General features: G+C 34.7%; 1 long non-coding RNA gene across 1 annotated transcript; it reads left to right on the top strand.

Moving 5' to 3' along the window:
• Positions 1-14975: 14975 nt before the first annotated feature.
• LOC129750983 (uncharacterized) lies at positions 14976-15817 on the top strand. Its single transcript, XR_008738548.1, has 3 exons — positions 14976-15242; positions 15304-15526; positions 15605-15817. It is a non-coding gene; the product is annotated as an uncharacterized LOC129750983 (long non-coding RNA).
• Positions 15818-19540: the final 3723 nt, after the last annotated feature.

The raw sequence follows: 19540 nt of genomic DNA on the forward strand, positions 1-19540 counted from the left end.
CTCGCTTTAAACAGTGGATGTCTCGTCGCACTGTGCTTGTTCAAGGCGGGTGTCTCGCCACGCCTTAGTGGCTGTCCAAGTGTCCAGCCACACTGTGCAATGCAAAAGTATTGAGAATGATATCTCGCTTTAAACAGTGGATGTCTCGTCGCACTGTGCTTGTTCAAGGCGGGTGTCTGGCCACGCCTTACTTAGTGGATGTCCAAGTGTCCAGCCACACTGTGCAATGCAAAACAATTGAGAATGTTATCTCGCTTTAAACAGTGGATGTCTCGTCGCACTGTGCTTGTTCAAGGCGGGTGTCTCGCCACGCCTTAGTGGCTGTCCAAGTGTCCAGCCACACTGTGCAATGCAAAAGTATTGAGAATGTTATCTCGCTTTAAACAGTGGATGTCTCGTCGCACTGTGCTTGTTCAAGGCGGGTGTCTGGCCACGCCTTACTTAGTGGATGTCCAAGTGTCCAGCCACACTGTGCAATGCAAAACAATTGAGAATGTTATCTCGCTTTAAACAGTGGATGTCTCGTCGCACTGTGCTTGTTCAAGGCGGGTGTCTCGCCACGCCTTAGTGGCTGTCCAAGTGTCCAGCCACACTGTGCAATGCAAAACAATTGAGAATGTTATCTCGCTTTAAACAGTGGATGTCTCGTCGCACTGTGCTTGTTCTAGGCGGGTGTCTCGCCACGCCTTAGTGGCTGTCCAAGTGTCCAGCCACACTGTGCAATGCAAAACAATTGAGAATGTTATCTCGCTTTAAACAGTGGATGTCTCGTCGCACTGTGCTTGTTCAAGGCGGGTGTCTCGCCACGCCTTAGTGGCTGTCCAAATGTCCAGCCACACTGTGCAATGCAAAACAATTGAGAATGTTATCTCGCTTTAAACAGTGGATGTCTCGTCGCACTGTGCTTGTTCAAGGCGGGTGTCTGGCCACGCCTTACTTAGTGGATGTCCAAGTGTCCAGCCACACTGTGCAATGCAAAACAATTGAGAATGTTATCTCGCTTTAAACAGTGGATGTCTCGTCGCACTGTGCTTGTTCAAGGCGGGTGTCTCGCCACGCCTTAGTGGCTGTCCAAGTGTCCAGCCACACTGTGCAATGCAAAAGTATTGAGAATGATATCTCGCTTTAAACAGTGGATGTCTCGTCGCACTGTGCTTGTTCAAGGCGGGTGTCTGGCCACGCCTTACTTAGTGGATGTCCAAGTGTCCAGCCACACTGTGCAATGCAAAACAATTGAGAATGTTATCTCGCTTTAAACAGTGGATGTCTCGTCGCACTGTGCTTGTTCAAGGCGGGTGTCTCGCCACGCCTTAGTGGCTGTCCAAGTGTCCAGCCACACTGTGCAATGCAAAACAATTGAGAATGTTATCTCGCTTTAAACAGTGGATGTCTCGTCGCACTGTGCTTGTTCAAGGCGGGTGTCTGGCCACGCCTTACTTAGTGGATGTCCAAGTGTCCAGCCACACTGTGCAATGCAAAACAATTGAGAATGTTATCTCGCTTTAAACAGTGGATGTCTCGTCGCACTGTGCTTGTTCAAGGCGGGTGTCTCGCCACGCCTTAGTGGCTGTCCAAGTGTCCAGCCACACTGTGCAATGCAAAACAATTGAGAATGTTATCTCGCTTTAAACAGTGGATGTCTCGTCGCACTGTGCTTGTTCTAGGCGGGTGTCTCGCCACGCCTTAGTGGCTGTCCAAGTGTCCAGCCACACTGTGCAATGCAAAACAATTGAGAATGTTATCTCGCTTTAAACAGTGGATGTCTCGTCGCACTGTGCTTGTTCTAGGCGGGTGTCTCGCCACGCCTTAGTGGCTGTCCAAATGTCCAGCCACACTGTGCAATGCAAAGCAATTGAGAATGTTATCTCGCTTTAAACAGTGGATGTCTCGTCGCACTGTGCTTGTTCAAGGCGGGTGTCTGGCCACGCCTTACTTAGTGGATGTCCAAGTGTCCAGCCACACTGTGCAATGCAAAACAATTGAGAATGTTATCTCGCTTCAACCAGTTATTATTCTCTCTTCTTTCAAAATTAATCGGATCAATTGCGAGTATGAGATTTGAATAATAAAATCATAATGATAATGATGATGATAATGTTCCCACCTCATTCCCCTACACATATTTGAGCGGTTCGAGTAATATTTTTGAAAAGAATAATTGGTTTTTTTTTAACAAATCATATACATTTACAGCAACAATTGTAATTAGAAATATCTCGGATATGAAACAATTTATGTAAATACCGCGCATTGCTCAAATATATGTAGACTTCTCTTTAAAAGTTTTAAGGTGACAAAAGGCCACTGAAAATTCAACAATCTTAAACATTATAACAATCATTATCATCATCATTATCATTATCATTATCATCCGTGAGAATTTAGACAAACCATCGCTGACTGTTTGAATTTCACCACAATACACAGATACTAAGGAATAAAAAACAAAAATTACAAGAACAGTTCACTTTCTCTTACATTAATTACACTTGTATTCGGAAACTCATATTTAGAATGAAGTTTTTTAGGAAGAAGTACATTATAATGTGATGATCCGTAAATCATAACAATTGGAGTCAATGATACGACTGGTGGTCTGATTTCTAAACTATTAACTGGGGTTCCTTTGATAACAACAAAAATACTTCGTTTTAAAATAATGCTTAATGCGTATAAAGTATCCGCATTACCCCAGGCACTGTCTTCGCATGAAACACAAAGAAGATTGAAAAATGATCCCGATTCAAGTAAATTTTCTCTACCTTCAAAATAGGACTTATTTTGTAAAACACTTCTGAATGCGAACGTTCGGAGAACATTTGACAATATTGTATTTCCAATCAAAGAATATGAAATCGAATGGAACTGACAATTTCCATCTCTCGGGATTTCAATTTCAACAAATTCTTGAAAATACTGTTCGTTTGCCATCCTGTCAAGATCACGTAAACGGTCAAAAATCTGAATTGGGCAAACGTTCAAATGCGTATAAGCAAGATCAAGGGATTCAGAATAATTTTCTAACAATGATATAATGCGGTATTCTGTATCTACATTAAAATCAATTGAAGTAACCAAAATATCTAATAACGCATCATTCAAATTTCTAAAAAGTTCAGCGTTGGACCATTCTTCGTTTTCAAGTATATGTGTTGTTGAATTTTCATTCAAAATATCAGCATCATTAAAAAATTCTTCTGGAGGGTCATTAAAAAGTTCATTGTGAATGTTGTCATTAACTAAATTTGATGAAGAATTATCAAAATACACACTTTCTAGAAATTCAGCGGATTCTAATTCCAATACTGTTTCACGAATTATCGCAAAGACTGGTTTGTGGTCAGAAAAATAAGACTCATATACACCAGTTGAAATATTTCTTATGTTAGAAAACACAATATCTAATCTTGAACCAAGATCTGTTGTAGGCTCGTTACAAACTAACTTATCAAAAAGATTCTTTCTATTCAGGTATTTAACAATTTTTTTTGTTTCGTCACATGTACTGTTGAGATTGAAATTGAAATCTCCTATCAATATGGTTGGGTCATTATAATCATTGTGAATTGAATTGAATACAGATATAAATTCATTACAATTAATTTTAGGTGATTTATAGCCTGTAAGAAGCGAAATATGTCTATGTTTTAGAATCACTAAGTCGGTGTGGCCAACATATTTATTGAGGTTATTGGCTTTAAAAACCGTCTTATGACTTTCTACTGAAATTATTAAACCAATTTTCGCATAGCATATTAAACCTTTTGCAATGCCACTCTTAACAAACAATGGAAGTGTTTGTCTATCTGATCGGTAAACAATATTAAAATTGGGTATATTTACTTCATCGTTTGTCATGATACCCGTTTCAGAAAATACAATTATGTCACATCTCGAATACCATGCATCCGCGTTGATATACTTCAAATTTTCTCTTAAAGATCTAGAATTCTGATAAGCAATAACCAATCCTGTGTGAGTTGTTAAATTATTAAAAGATAAAGTTAATTGTCTATACGTCTTCAATCTTTCCGTTTCTTTCAAACAAGCTCTGATAGTAGGATTGTCGGCCATATTTCCCGGAAAATTTCCTAATATATAAAGGCCAGATAATTTCGAAACACGACTCAAGGCAACATAAATTAACTGACGAGTCGAGTTCCCTTTCTTGCGTAAATCAACGCATACTTTTGAATATGTTTGTCCCTGACTTTTATGAATTGTAAGCGCTTCACAGGGAACTAATGGGAATTGATTTCGAGTAATTTGATAGTCACGTTGAAAATGATTAGTCAAACTATATCTTTGTCTTTCAATAGGCGTCCAGTTTTTGTTAAGATTCAAATTTTCTGTAAATTCATGAAATTTAAGTCGAGCGTTTCTGCCAACTTTCTTACTGTCAAAATTAAGATACACTATGATAGGTTTATTTGACTGTGGATTGCAAAAAACAAATTCCAAAACTCCAGTTGCGCCGTTTACGATACCATCCGATACATCTAGATTTGCAGTTACCATGTACTTGATACCTTTTTTGAATTGTATAGAATATGGATACCCTCCACAATCTCTGGTAGTTTTAGCCTTCCAAATATCAAGTTTCTTTAAAATTTGTTCTTCTTTCAAATTGCCTGTCAATTTATCTTCAGCCAAACTTAAAATTTCGGTTTCCTTAGACTCTGCAATTTTTATGGCATTATATCTGTCAACATCCAAATTCGTATAGTACAACCTTATAGCGTCACTAGGTACTTCATTTTCAGCGACTTCTCTACTTTTAAAAACGTTGATATCTGCTGCATTCATAGTTCCCTGGGCAAAATTATTTAACGCATTAACAAAGTCTAAGTCGTCTTTCTGCCTCATGACCTCAGTTAATTCATAAAATTCAAAATCCGCCCATAAAGGGGAAAGATCCAACGTCACCAAACAATCTCTGGGAGGGTTAAAAATGAATCTATCTTTGACCGGCGGAAGTTGTCGGAAATCTCCTACGGTTATTACAGATAAACCACCAAAACTTTCATCAACTCCTGTAATTTGGCGCAATCTTGTATCTATACGACTAAAAATGGTACTTCCAACCATTGATATTTCATCTATAACTATCAATTTACAATGTAACAACTGTTGACGTAAATTATTTGCGACGTCCATAGGTAAATCTGGAATGTTTCTAGTTTCAGTCAAAGGTAAGGCAAAGGCTGAGTGTAAAGTATTCCCTCCAATTAAAAAGGCAGCTTTGCCAGAAAACGCGCTTAATAACACTTTGACAGAATCTGATGATTGCCAAACTGAGGTTTCAACACAGTACTCCAGAAAATATGTAATCAATTGATATATTGTTGATATAACTAAACTTTTTCCAACACCTGCTGAGCCGGAGATAAAAACTTTAAAAGGTAACTTGTTCAGTTTAAAACATTTGTAAATATGAATTACAATTTCTCTTTGTCTGTTATTCAGCTTCCTTAGATTTTCAAGAAGATCACGTTTGTTTACTTTCGGAGGAGCCGAATACACAAATGGAGTAAACGTTTTCGGTCTATCAATACCTCCTTGTATAAGAATATCAATTTCATGATCTTTAGACAACTGATTTTGTTCGAATTCGGAAATTTCTTCGTTTTCTAATTCTGCTCTATTATCAATTGCGGCTTCTATTGCTTTGTCTATTACATCATCTGACAGTATTTGAAATTTAGAACGATTTCTAGTAATAACACCTAGGTTATTATTATACACTTCCAACCAGTTTACTGTTTCAATTTCATTGATTTCATTTCTCCAAGGATAGAATAGAAGTAGTTGCTCTCGATAATAATTGTCGGGATCTTGTTCGATTTTGTATCGATTATATCTTAGAATCCGAGCTATTTTTCTTCTCTTATGATTAGGATTTTCTCTATCTACTTCTGTTTCTTCAATGTCCTCTTCTTCGTCAGAAATCTCTGACCTGTTCTTATCAGGACGTCTTTTTCCTTTAGTTTTAAAATAAAATGCAGCGTACTCAGCTAAACAAATGTTCTGTAAATCTACCCGTTCCGCATAATATGTTATGATATCTTTACCAGCGATATCAGTACTATCTTTGCACATTGATCTTAATTGTTTTTCTGATTTAAGAAAAACTACTCTATCTTCAGATTTACAGGTGCTGATATATATATGAGTTCGACTGAAATGGGACAAAGGAATACTTAAACAGTGATAAATAGCTTCGCTGACACTCATTAGATTCGAATTGATAAATTTGTTAGCAATTGTCCTTAACTTTTCAAGATAAGTAGTATTTCTTTTATCTAATTCATTTTGCAGTTCTTTCAATTGCTTCGAGAGTCCTGATTCAGACTTAGCTATGTAATCAACAATGTATGCTGCAACGCCGTATTCATCTAGAATAAGTTGCAAATCTGTATTTGATTCCATTAAATTCAATATTATTGGATTATAAGAATTGATATCAACTTCACAACTCCTGCGTTTGTAAAATATTGTAACTTTACTTATAGAAGCTCTTAAAGCGTTAATGTAATCATCTTTTGTCAAATCTAAGCTTTCTAAAATTTCTTCAAAACTAAGATTTGATCTTTCTTTACTTGAATATAGAACTTCCATCGTTTCTTTTATTTTCTGTAGATTTCTCTTAACCGCTGCAGTAATTTCGTTCTTCGGCAATGGTTTTAAAATTTTAGTTTCTGATAGAACAAATTTTGGAAAATTAAATCTACATGTGTTTTTATTACTTCGTCCTTTTGAACATGTATCAGTGTGCTTGTGACGCAAATATTTACAAAGTGGATTATCAGCGTCATACTGACATGTGATAAATGTATCTGCAAATTTTTCAAAAGCTTTTATACTATCTTCATCATTTAAATCTAGACAAGGTGCATCTTCAATGAACAGTAACATATGATCGTGGGGAGATCCCCTCATTTGAAATTCGCGCCTTCGGTAAAAGTCTGTTATTTTATACGGTTGGAATGGGCCTGAGCTTTGTTTCATTAGTTTTATTAGCTCAGTAATTTTAAAATCATAGTACAATGCTGAGTAAACAGGATTTTCTTTGATAAGATCGTGTTTTTGTTGTTCCGGAAGGTTAAGAGCTTGCAATAACGAAATTTGTTTCCCTGTAGTCTTCAATACCAAACCTTGTATCAATTCAGGCCATTTATTTTCAACTGCAGACACGGTTAAGAAAAACATAGGTTTTCCGCACTGCCGCAACATCGCAAAGAGATTCTTTTTCTTCGAGCTCCAAAAACTTGGAGAACATCTGATGTGCTTTAAAAAATTCAACCCATCATTATGCTGCCTAAGCTCTGTAATAAACTGGGGATTCAATGCTTCCTCAACTGTAACACCTTTAGCATTAGATTTCTTTTTTAGTGTAAGTGTAGTTGAACTAAGAACTTCTGATTCCAATTTGATTTTGGCCAAATATAAAATTCTGAATGCCGAAATTTTTACTGTGTGGCAGCGTACTTCCCATTTAATTAAATCAGATCTCGTAATATTTTTGTTAAGTATTTGCCTTTTTTTTCCAGCAAAAATTTTTGGAAAACAAAAACACTCAACATCTGGTTGAATGTGAACTGAAACAGGCCAGTGATTTTGTCCTGGAGCCATAACAATAGTGGCATGTTGTGCCGTTTGTTGATTGAAGTCGAAAAGTAAACATTCATCATCATCATCTACCAAATGTTCATAAAATTCATCATCGACCTCTAAACCGTCAAATTGTAAATTCAGATTCACTTCTTGTTCTAATCCAGAACAGGGTTGATTATCCCTAATATTACCTTCGTCGCTTGTAGCAACTTGATTTTCACTGTCATCTAAATTTATGACATTGTTCCGATTGATTTCTTCCGTGAAAATTCTCATTTCATGAGAAGAAACTTGTATGTCATGTTTTTTGTATAAATCAGTATTTTTCAAATAATCAAGAGCTTCTGATACATATGACGCACGGACCAATCCACTAATATATGTGGAAGAGTGACCCATATGTCGTTTGAATTCCACCGGTATAGGTATAACATCAAGATTATTTAGTTGTCTTGGCAAAGACGAAACCATTAGGGGCACACTACTAGGCACATGAATTGCACTCCCTTTCATTCCAAGCTGTGGATTACAAGCACGTTTTGACATGAGAACAACCTTTTGGAAAGCAACATAAGGAGAAACTATTCTTTCTTCAATATCATTAAGTCTTGTAATGCATTCAGGAACCGGCGGTAATTTTAAGCCCCAACTTGTAGCAAGCTTAGGAATTTTACGTTCTTTTACATATTTAATGCAAGTTTTGCACAGATAATTACAAGAATTTTGAAAATAATAATTCAAAGTGCGTGAATCGCAAGTATTTTGAATGTTTTCGTTTTTCATAATTTTATCAATTATCTGTTTAGAAATTTTTTGAACACTCTTAAAGAAAAATGAACCCTCGCAGCTTGCGCATACATAACTGGGCATTTGCTTTCTATTCTCAATGAATTCCCTTATTGATTTCGATTGAATATCATTCGAACGAATTAGAAGGTTGTAGTATCTGTCTCGATGAGCTATGAATTCATCCATTCTTTGTTCCCGTCGTAATAATCTGTTGCGTGCAATTTCATTAACATGATACGTTTCATTGCTTCTCTGTAAACGCATATTCAAGAAATTTGAATGATTCGACGCAGCTTGGACTTTTACGTTTGTTAAACGTTTTTCTGCTAATTTACATGAAATGTTGTTCTTCTCTCTTGCATAGTATTCCATGTTTTCATTCCTTATCTTACGAATACGAAATCTGTTCATTCTTTTTTCATTTTCGTAATAGCTCATATCTGCTCTTATTTCTCGAATCCTTTTAGCATTTTTTTCTCGATTGATCGAAGATATTTCAATATCTCTTCTTTTCCTCTCAAATAGAAACTGGTTTCTTTGTTGTTTTTGCTCTTTATCTTCCTTAACAATAGGATAAGCATCATCATCAATTGCTTCTGTATGATTCAAGGTTTCTCTCTGTCGACGTTCTTCACTGTAACAATTTTGATTTGTTTGGATATCTTTCAAAATTGTTGCGTTTGGTTTATTAGAAGAACTGACATCTGATTTCATTCTTTGATCATTTATAATGGAAGCGAGTTTTTTAATGTTCTTTTGCTTATCGTATAAACGACGTTTGTCCGCTTTGTATTGCGACGAATATTTTTTGGTGCGAGACATGTTTGAAAGCTGAAATAAAAAATTTGAAAAACTTTCCAATTTAAAATTTGTTCATAAAAATTCAATCATAAATTTAATTAATTAATAAAAAATAAGGTATTGATTGATTGTTTCGGAACAAAATTCAGAAATAAAATAAGTTCGAAATTTATACCCTTTTGACTCTAATTGTCAATAGAATTTGTTCATGGCTTGTGATATACATAGCTCAGTTGACAAGTCAGTTGCATCCTGAGCCGATGTCCGTGTGTCCAAGCCCAAGAGTAAAAATCGATCAGAGTTGTACCGAATAAGTTTTTCAATTACTGTCCGCCAACTGCATCGTTTAAATAAGTCGCGAATGTCATAAAGATGTTAAAACGACTATAATCCAAATAAAACAATTTTTTTTTCGATGATACTATTTTAAAATAGAAACCAATTGAGGCGTCAGAATCAGATGAACATCATTTTTATTCGAAAAATTAAATTTTCATAAAGGGTTATAGGTAAAAGAATAAAATTAGGATTTGAAATATACTCCTCAAAATTCATAAGCGTTTTTCTCGTTTCGTGATGAAAGCTCACGCGAGAATGTTGTTTCAAAACAACAATAATAGTGTTCATGCATATCTCGCCTGAGCTTTCATTACGTCCTATGAAACTTCTTGAGAATTCAAAAAAAAAACTGCTGCAACAGTTATCAATAGAACTTTAAGATTTGTATTTTACGTATAAGATATGTTGTCCAGGTTACAAATATTCAACATGTGAAGGAGTGCGACTATTTTATATCCGTTTTTGTATTTTATCGTTATAAAACTTTTTGTTTACATTTTGTTACATACGACGTAATGAGAGCTCACACGAGATATAATGGTTACATGTTGTAATAAATAATGGTAATAAATAATTTTAAACTAATTTTTTTTATAACATCTTATATCTTTTCAGGGTTACAAGTTCGATTTTTACTTTGTTGACGAGAATTGTACTTTAAGAGTCAATGAAATATTTGTCATCCAAAATTATATTTTATGCAGCTTTCAGTACATCTCTGGAGATTTTTGGATGAAAATTTTAGTTTTCCCATACAAATTTCCATTCATAATTAAAATCCGTTGCGCTAATTCAGGACTGAATGGAGCGCTTTCAAAAATTTATTGCTATTTCTGGCAGCGAAAGGTACCAAAACTAGTTATTGGAAGTGTAAACATTTAAGCATTTGAAATTTCCATCAAACATTGCAGCGATATTAATTGGTCGTCTCATTGGCCCAGTAGCAAATATGCATCATTAGCCCCAACGTATGATACCATTCACATGTGTACTCATAATTAGACAACATGTTGCTTAAGTGATCGCTATACATTGTCAGTTTACTGCCCACAACATTGCCGACTTACGCGAGCATGATATCTGTCCGAAACATTACAAATCCGGACCGCAAAGCTTCTTTACTTGTAATGTAACAAGTGTATTGAAATTTTAAATGAATCTTATTCGAATACACGATTTTGAAATCGAACCCAATCATTTGAATTGGACAAATTGGAATTGGAGTTCTATTGGACAAAAAGGAATAGAAACCTTATCTGTAGTCTGAAATACTCATGACCTTGTAATATATCATTCATAAATTTAGATTCTTATTCTAAATCTGAATCTGGATTAAGATGTCTTAGTTTGAAAATATGAACATTCTGAATCGAGAATCTGAAATTTATGTATATTGTATTAACCTTAAACCTGAAATTGAACCTGAAATTGAATTCCTGAAACCCTGAAATTAAAACCTAAAATTGAATTCATGAATATGAATACCAAATCTAAAATGAGAATTTTTTTAATTCTATTTGATGCAGGATATTGAATCCCAAAATTGAATTGTAAATATGAATCATGAGTTTTATTCTGAATATGAATTCTGTGTTTGGATTCTGAATCCGTTTCAATGTACGCAAACATTTGCAGGAAACAAAATCAATACTATTATAAATCTGAGTTTTAAAATAGAATTTTCAATATAAATTTTGATTATAAATTTTGAATTTGAACCGACATTCTGAATGTCGAATCTAAATTCCAAATGAATGTGAAATCTGAATTTAACCTTATGTGAAATCTAGATCTAAATTCAGAATTACAATTATGAATATAAATCATAAATAAGAATCTAGAGTTTGTCGTCAAGAACCCGCTAGATTACGAGTAAATTGAAATTGAAAATGATACACATCAACTCCACATAAGAGTTAAAATAAAAAGTCGCTGTAAACATCCGTTATTGTCGGAATCGTCTCGTTTTCGCAGTTATTAGATAGATTAAAAGTTATTTTAACATTTTTGAAAAAAAAAATGCACAATGTTATTTAAATAATCAGCATTCCCATCTACCCCGTGCCCCTCTTTACCCCGGCGTACCTTAAAAGATGCAGGAAGACGGTTGTGATTGATTGAGACTTAATGTTTATAAGAGACTAGTTGACCCTGAAAACTTCATTTTACCTTTAAATGGTGTTACAAAGAAAACGCCTTCATTTTCATGTATAAGATGGATGCGTTTTCTTTGTTACACCATCACCTATAAACGAACGGTCGGAATGAAGTGAAATTTGGTATCCGAGGGGTTTTCGGGTCAGAGATGGTTTGTATAATAGTTGAATCTCTCTTTTTCGACTTTCATAAGGACGTTTAAATAAAGGTCAATCCTTTAAACGATTTATTTATTTAAAGGTAAAACGAAGTTTACCGGGTCAGCTAGTTTTTATATATAAGATGTGAAGAAGAGATAATTTTGTAAGGAGACGCCTCAATTTTTATATATAAGATTCCAATCTACAGGTAGAGCTAACGAGAATATCTACATGGCAATGAATATTATTGCAAATTCTTGATTCTAAGCGATCTTTAATCGATACTCAAGGCTTTCGAACCGCTCAAGGATTTATCGCTATACTCGATAACTCACTGATGTCAAATCACCTTCCAATGCTGTTGCATAAAATATGTTTAAATTATTAACGCCAGTATCGATAGAAAAAATCAGTTCGATATAAAAAAATCCACGCCGCTGACCAGTTTCTAACACCGTCCTCCTCCACCCCTGATGACAGGGAACAATCGAAAGCACCATCGTTTATGATAAATACATTTTTAGAGGGTGGATATTACATGGCTAAAATATGCGTTTGCACTTACCCCTGTATTGCACTTGTCCCACGGTGTGAATAATCAACAGTGAATATTTTCAACAATAACTTTAAATTTTTCACCAAAATTTCCACTCGAATACAATTTTGAACACTCACCTTTCAACGAAAAAGCGGTTGAAAATGTTTATTCTAGACAAAAAATGCCAAACAAAAACCCACTTCTCACACGCTCATTTTTTAATACCAAAAATTAAGTTTGACCAAAATACAAAACGTTGCTCGATTCTAAGAACTTAAACTTGAGTTATCATTTTCCTCCTTTGTGTTTTTGGACTGAAAGCACATAGCGAGTTCATTTTCCGTTCGCTCTGGATAACCTATGGAGTGAAGACAGCGAGAATATAGTATCAAAGATTTTAACATGGAGTCCAATGATGGGCAAAATATATTTTCAAAATCAAAATTAAAGATTACAATAATAAAAAAAGGTCCCCAACCATTCTTTCAAATAACTCAACGTTTACTCTGGGAACAGTCCAATGACCAGTAAAATATATTTTCAAAATCAATTAGGAACATGAATTTATAATTAAAAATTACAGTATAAAATCAAAAAAGGTCCCCAACCATATGTTTCAAAAATTCAACGATTGCTCTGGGTAACCTATTGAGTGAAGACGGCGAGAATAGAGTATCAACGATTCCAATATAGAGTCCAAAGATGGGTTAAATATATTTTCAAAATCAATTAGGAATATGAATTTATAATTAAAGATTACTATATAAAAAAAAGGTCCCAACCATATGTTTCAAATAATTCAACGATTGCTCTTGGTAACCAATGGATTGCAGACAGCGAGAATATCAATGATTCTAACATAGAGTCCAATGATGGGTCAAATATATTTTCAAAATCAAAATTAAAGATTACAATATAAAAAAAAGGTCCCCAACCATTCTTTCAAATAACTCAACGTTTACTCTGGGAACAGTCCAATGACCAGTAAAATATATTTTTAAAATCAATTAGGAACATGAATTTATAATTAAAAATTACAATATAAAAAAAGGTCCCCAACAATATGTTTCAAAAATTCAACGATTGCTCTGGGTAACCTATTGAGTGAAGACGGCGAGAATAGAGTATCAACGATTCCAATATAGAGTCCAAAGATGGGTTAAATATATTTTCAAAATCAATTAGGAATATGAATTTATAATTAATGATTACTATATAAAAAAAGGTTCCCAACCATATATTTCAAATAATTCAACGATTGCTCTTGGTAACCAATGGATTGCAGACAGCGAGAATATCAATGATTCTAACAGAGAGTCCAATGATGGGTAAAATATATTTTCAAAATCAAAATTAAAGATTACAATATAAAAAAAGGTCCCCAACCATTCTTTCAAATAACTCAACGTTTACTCTGGGAACAGTCCAATGACCAGTAAAATATATTTTTAAAATCAATTAGGAACATGAATTTATAATTAAAAATTACAATATAAAAAAAGGTCCCCAACCATATGTTTCAAAAATTCAACGATTGCTCTGGGTAACCTATTGAGTGAAGACGGCGAGAATAGAGTATCAACGATTCCAGTATAGAGTCCAAAGATGGGTTAAATATATTTTCAAAATCAATTGAGAACATGAATTTATAATTAATGATTACTATATAAAAAAAGGTTCCCAACCATATGTTTCAAATAATTCAACGATTGCTCTTGGTAACCTATGAAGTGAAGACAGCGAGAATAGAGTATCAATGATTCTAACATAGAGTCCAATGATGGGTAAAATATATTTTCAAAATAAAAATTAAAGATTACAATATAAAAAAAAGGTCCCCAACCATATGTTTCAAATAATTCAACGATTGCTCTTGGTAACCTATGTAACCTATTGTTGAATGCATAAGCTCAACGACCAGTATGTAGTGAAATCTATTATATTAAAGTTTAATGCTTAAATTCGATTATACAATTTTATTTGAATCTATCATATCTATAGTTGAATCAATTCTACCATTATAATTGAAACTATTATATTTATAGTTAAAAACCTAAAATCAATCTTACAATTGTAGTTGCAGTTGAATTAATGACAGTTGAACCCATTATACTCATAGTTGATCGCTTAAGGTCAATCAGCAGTTTGTAGTTTAGCCTATTATATTTATAGTCGAATACAAAAAAAATCTACTGCACTTTGATGATTGGTGTAAATAGCTGAAATAATTGGAACAACTGTCGTCTTTTTTCTCCGTGTGAACACGATTTTCTTATGTAATATGTAAATGACGTAATTAATGTCATTTATGATGCTTCTTTTTATTTACATCACATGTGATGTAATTTTCCACTAAAAATTAAATGTTTTAAAATAACGTGATAAGGAACGTGATTTTAAAACTTAAATTTAAAAATTATGATTTATAAACGTCATATGGAAATAAAACTCAATTTTATGATGTTAATTTACACAACATTGAGAAATACACTAAAACATAATGGGATAAAATTAAATCAAAATTGGCATTCGTGCATATGAGTGTAGTTTTCCTCAACTGTCAGTCAAACAAAAAAAAAAAAAACACCAGTTTTGTGAGGTTTTGTGAAATAGGAAGTGATTGCAATCGATGGAGTTTTTTGAGAAACCGGAAGCCTCGACTTTCCAGCAGGCAGACAACGGAAGCATCTACGTCTGCCGCAGCACACGTCAGTTAAGGTTAGCATTGGATTGGATGGATGTACCGCCACGGATGATGCTATTGGTGAGCGGGAAAATAAATTACGGAGGTCGCCGGAAGTGGAATTCAGAGACATCTAATTTCCCGAATATTAGCTACCCTCTGCTTGATCGTTGCCCGACTGGTAAGTAGTCCGGCTATAACAAAGTACAACATGCTTAACGTTTTCTGTATTTTATTTTTAGGTGAGAAGAAAATGGAAATTAATAAATATTCCAAACTGAAAACTTTTTTGCACCAGAAACGATCAACTTTACTGGAGGCACCAGCACCAGGCTCGGACGCATGTGTCGTGATATTTGAAAGGATTCCTAATACTTCCGTTGGAAAAACATACCTGTTTGATTCACCAGCAGGAGATGTGAACAAACACAGATATGTGTCGTGATGCTGGCAGAGCAAATAAAGGTAATCTAAATAATAATTGATTATCTTCAAAATATTGAATGATTTATTCCATTTTTTTTATCTTTTCTTATTCCACAGCGCGAGGAAGTGTGAAAGTTTTAACCATGATTTACCGAGTAAGGATCATTCAAAGATCTCTCCTAGGACAAGAACAACTAAGTCTACTGAGGAAATTGCCGTTTCTTCTGTCCTGTTTGTCCAGTAAAAAATTTGCTTCTGGTGCATTAAATTTCTTTCAAGTCTTCCGATAAGTTCCGATGAACGGTCAAATTTTTTATTTATCGTCTGTGTTAAAGTACTTTGAATGAAATTAATATTAACTTGATTTGATTTCATGTAAAAAATTGCATTATTATTCATGAAATATAACAAATTCATTCCAAAATATAAGAAACACGTATTTTTTAAGCCATTCTGAAAATTCAGTTATTTGTTATGTAATGTTACAGCACTGTAAAATTCAACTTGCACTGAAAATTACGTCATATATGATGTTTCTTTTTATTAACATCATATGTGACGTGATTTTACATCTAGAACCAATACATTCAAATTTAAATTCGAAAATATGTAAAACTATGTCTCTTAAAATGTATCTCAAATTGGATTGACTGTAGTTGAGTGTGTGGGAGTATTGTATTATGTATGCAGATGTATGTATAATACCGCTTAGATTATAAATTATGTAAAATTAAATCATTCCTCGAATAGATCAAAACATAATTAAGTCTCGAAGCGTTTGTGGCTCGTTTAATTTAAAAAAAAATGTGGGGTGTTATTAACATCTACGATTCATTTTGAATCTGTGTAACCTCTAAAGAGCCATCGTTCACCATTCATGTGGAAATAGTTGGAAATAGTCAAAATGACAGGATCAGATATGTTATAGTTCTCATGGAATTACATTTTTATATCATTCGAGACGTTATTTTTACGAATATTGGTGAACTGGTATAAGGTTACCAAGCTTATACTTTTCGATATGGTTCCACTTATCTACTAAAAACTGACTATATAGTTAAATGAAATGTATTCTTGAAAGTTTTCATTTAAAAGTTTACAATTATTTTCAAAAATGGCTGTTTTCTGCGAAAAGGTAATAAATTTGATGCAAAATTGATGAACTTCACTCTTCCTGCCCAATACTATGTTGTGGTGGTATATCTGGCTGGTCTGTACACTTTCTTAAATATTGATCATTAAAAAAACATATATACCAATCAAAATCAATCAGAACATGAATATAAATTAAAAGAAAACAATATAAAACTTTTTTTCAAATTTTAACATGAAAACTACCATCATGGTTGAAATTTATACGAAAAAAAATCGTTCAAAAGTAAACATATCAAAACATGTTAGATTATAAATTAAGTAAGCATAAAAAATGATTAATAAAAAATAAGCGTGCGAGAGAAATTGAGATGGTTTGCTTCGTCCGCCCGCACGCGCCCCTTCGTCGTTATCTCCTTCACAGGGCAACCTTTGCTTGCGAATAAAGCGTTTAGCGAAACATCGAAGTAACAATCGCTTTCGTACCATGCGATGTTGGCCACAAGTACTCTTGACTGATTCTCATAAATTCGGGGTTGTACCCCTTGGTGAAAACCTTAATTAAATATAATTATTTGGAGCTTGGCTCCAAATTTTTTGAAATGGTTCGGCATAAAGCTGAACCAGAAACAACTTAAAATAAGAAAGGCAATAAATTAGTTGGGCTTCCCAAAAAATTATTTTCCTCCCACACAGTTACTTTGAAGTCAGCAATTCTGAGTGGGAGGGATAGGTGTCGTTCCTCACTTGAACGCATCATTTGTGTAAGGTAGTGAGCGCGCCCATCGTGTCTATGACGTCATCTATAATTTGACGTCATTTATACGATAATCTAGATTTTAGTGATTGCTGGTTGTGGCTAGCCAGCCAAATTGACACGTTTTTTGGAGTGATGATTTGATGATAATTACTATGAAAATTTATTTTTCAAACTATTTTGTTTTTTTTTCTTTCTTTTATACATTGAAGAGGGAAAAAAATCAAATTTTTTAAGACAAAAATCATTTTTATTGTACTTCCCAGTTTCGCAAAAACGTAGTGACAAAGTTTATAAAAAAATCACACCAATACATACAAATACACTGACATCGTCTGAACTCGTCGAGCTGATTCGATAGGTACCTATAAAGGTATATCTAAGACCCATAATTAAGGATCTCCCAAATCGACCGATAACTATACCTTTCTGTAAGAAAGGCAAAAACGTGCGCATTGGCGTAATTTTGTGGGAGGTTTATCGCGGGAAACATCCTTAAGCACTTTGTGGAATGTGGCGCGAAGCATGCGTAATCGTTCTTCCACGAACGAAAGTGAAGAACATTCGCATAAATGGATTTTCAATTTCGCACGGAAAATCTGTCCAGATTCTACACCTGTGCAAAAAATCATCCGAAGTGTGCCTCCGAATAGATGTGATTTGGATTCCAGTTTCTCGATGATGGAATTCTCACTTGCTCTCCTCTTTTGTAACAATTCAGCTCCGGGATTTGATAAAATAAAATTCAACTTGTTAAAAAACCTTCCGGATTCTGCTAAATTTCGCTTGTTGAATTTATACAATCAATTCTTGGAGCAGAACATTGTTCCCGAAGATTGGAGACAAATGAGAGTTATTGCCATCCAAAAGCCTGGGAAACCAGCGTCCGATTTTAATTCATACCGTCCAATAGCGATGTTGTCTTGTATTCGGAAATTGATGGAGAAAATGATTTTGTTCCGATTGGATAAATGGATGGAAACAAATGGTCTCCTTTCAGATACTCAGTTTGGGTTTCGCAGGGGCAAAGGGACAAATGATTGTCTTGCTTTGCTGTCTTCAGAGATACAAATGGCGTATGCGAAACGTGAACAAATGGCTTCAGTGTTTCTAGACATAAAGGGAGCTTTTGATGCAGTCTCTATAGAGGTTTTGTCAGACAAATTGCACTCCCGGGGTCTGCCTCCTCTTTTGAACAACATCTTATACAATTTGCTTTGTGAGAAACGTTTGAATTTTGCTCACGGAGATATTGCAGTTAGAAGAACCTCTTACATGGGCCTCCCGCAGGGTTCATGTTTGAGTCCACTTTTGTACAACTTTTACGTAAGTGACATCGACAGTTGTCTCTCTGAAGGCTGCACTCTAAGACAACTTGCAGATGACAGCGTAGTGTCTGTCACAGGTTCTACTGAGTCTCATCTGCACAGACCTTTACAAGATACTTTAGACAGATTATCAACTTGGGCTTTGGGGCTTGGGATTGAGTTTTCTCCACAGAAAACGGAGATGGTTGTTTTCTCTAAGAAACATAGACCTGCTCAATCTAAGCTTCAACTCCTAGGAAAAACGATCACTCAATCGAGGTGTTTTAAGTATCTTGGGGTTTGGTTTGATTTCAAGTGCACCTGGAGAGCTCACATTAAGTATCTGAAAGGAAAATGCCAACAGAGAATAAATTTTCTCCGATCAATCACTGGCACCTGGTGGGGAGCCCATCCAGAAGATTTTTTAAAATTGTATCGAACAACTATTCTCTCATTTATGGAGTATGGTAGCTTCTGTTTCCAGTCAGCTGCCAAAACTCATCTCATCAAACTCGAGCGTATCCAATATCGTTGTCTCCGCATCGCTTTGGGCTGTATGCACTCAACGCATAACATGAGTCTTGAAGTTTTGGCAGGCATACTCCCACTAAAAGATCGATTCAATTTATTATCACTCCGGTTCCTCATCAGGTGCGAGGTCATGAACCCATTGGTGATTGTAAATTTTGAAAGGCTACTTGAGCAAAATTTTCAAACCAGATTTATGTCTGTATACCATGTCTTCATGTCCATGGAGGTGAATCCTTCTTCGTACTCTCCAACTCGTGTTTTCATCCCAGACTACGACAACTCTTCTGTCCAGTTTGATTTGTCTATGCAGCAGGAAATTCGTGGAATCCCGGTACAACATCGTTCCCTTGTTGTTCCCGGGATTTT

This window comes from Uranotaenia lowii, chromosome 3 (genome assembly GCF_029784155.1).
Source record: "Uranotaenia lowii strain MFRU-FL chromosome 3, ASM2978415v1, whole genome shotgun sequence".
NCBI lineage: Eukaryota > Metazoa > Arthropoda > Insecta > Diptera > Culicidae > Uranotaenia > Uranotaenia lowii.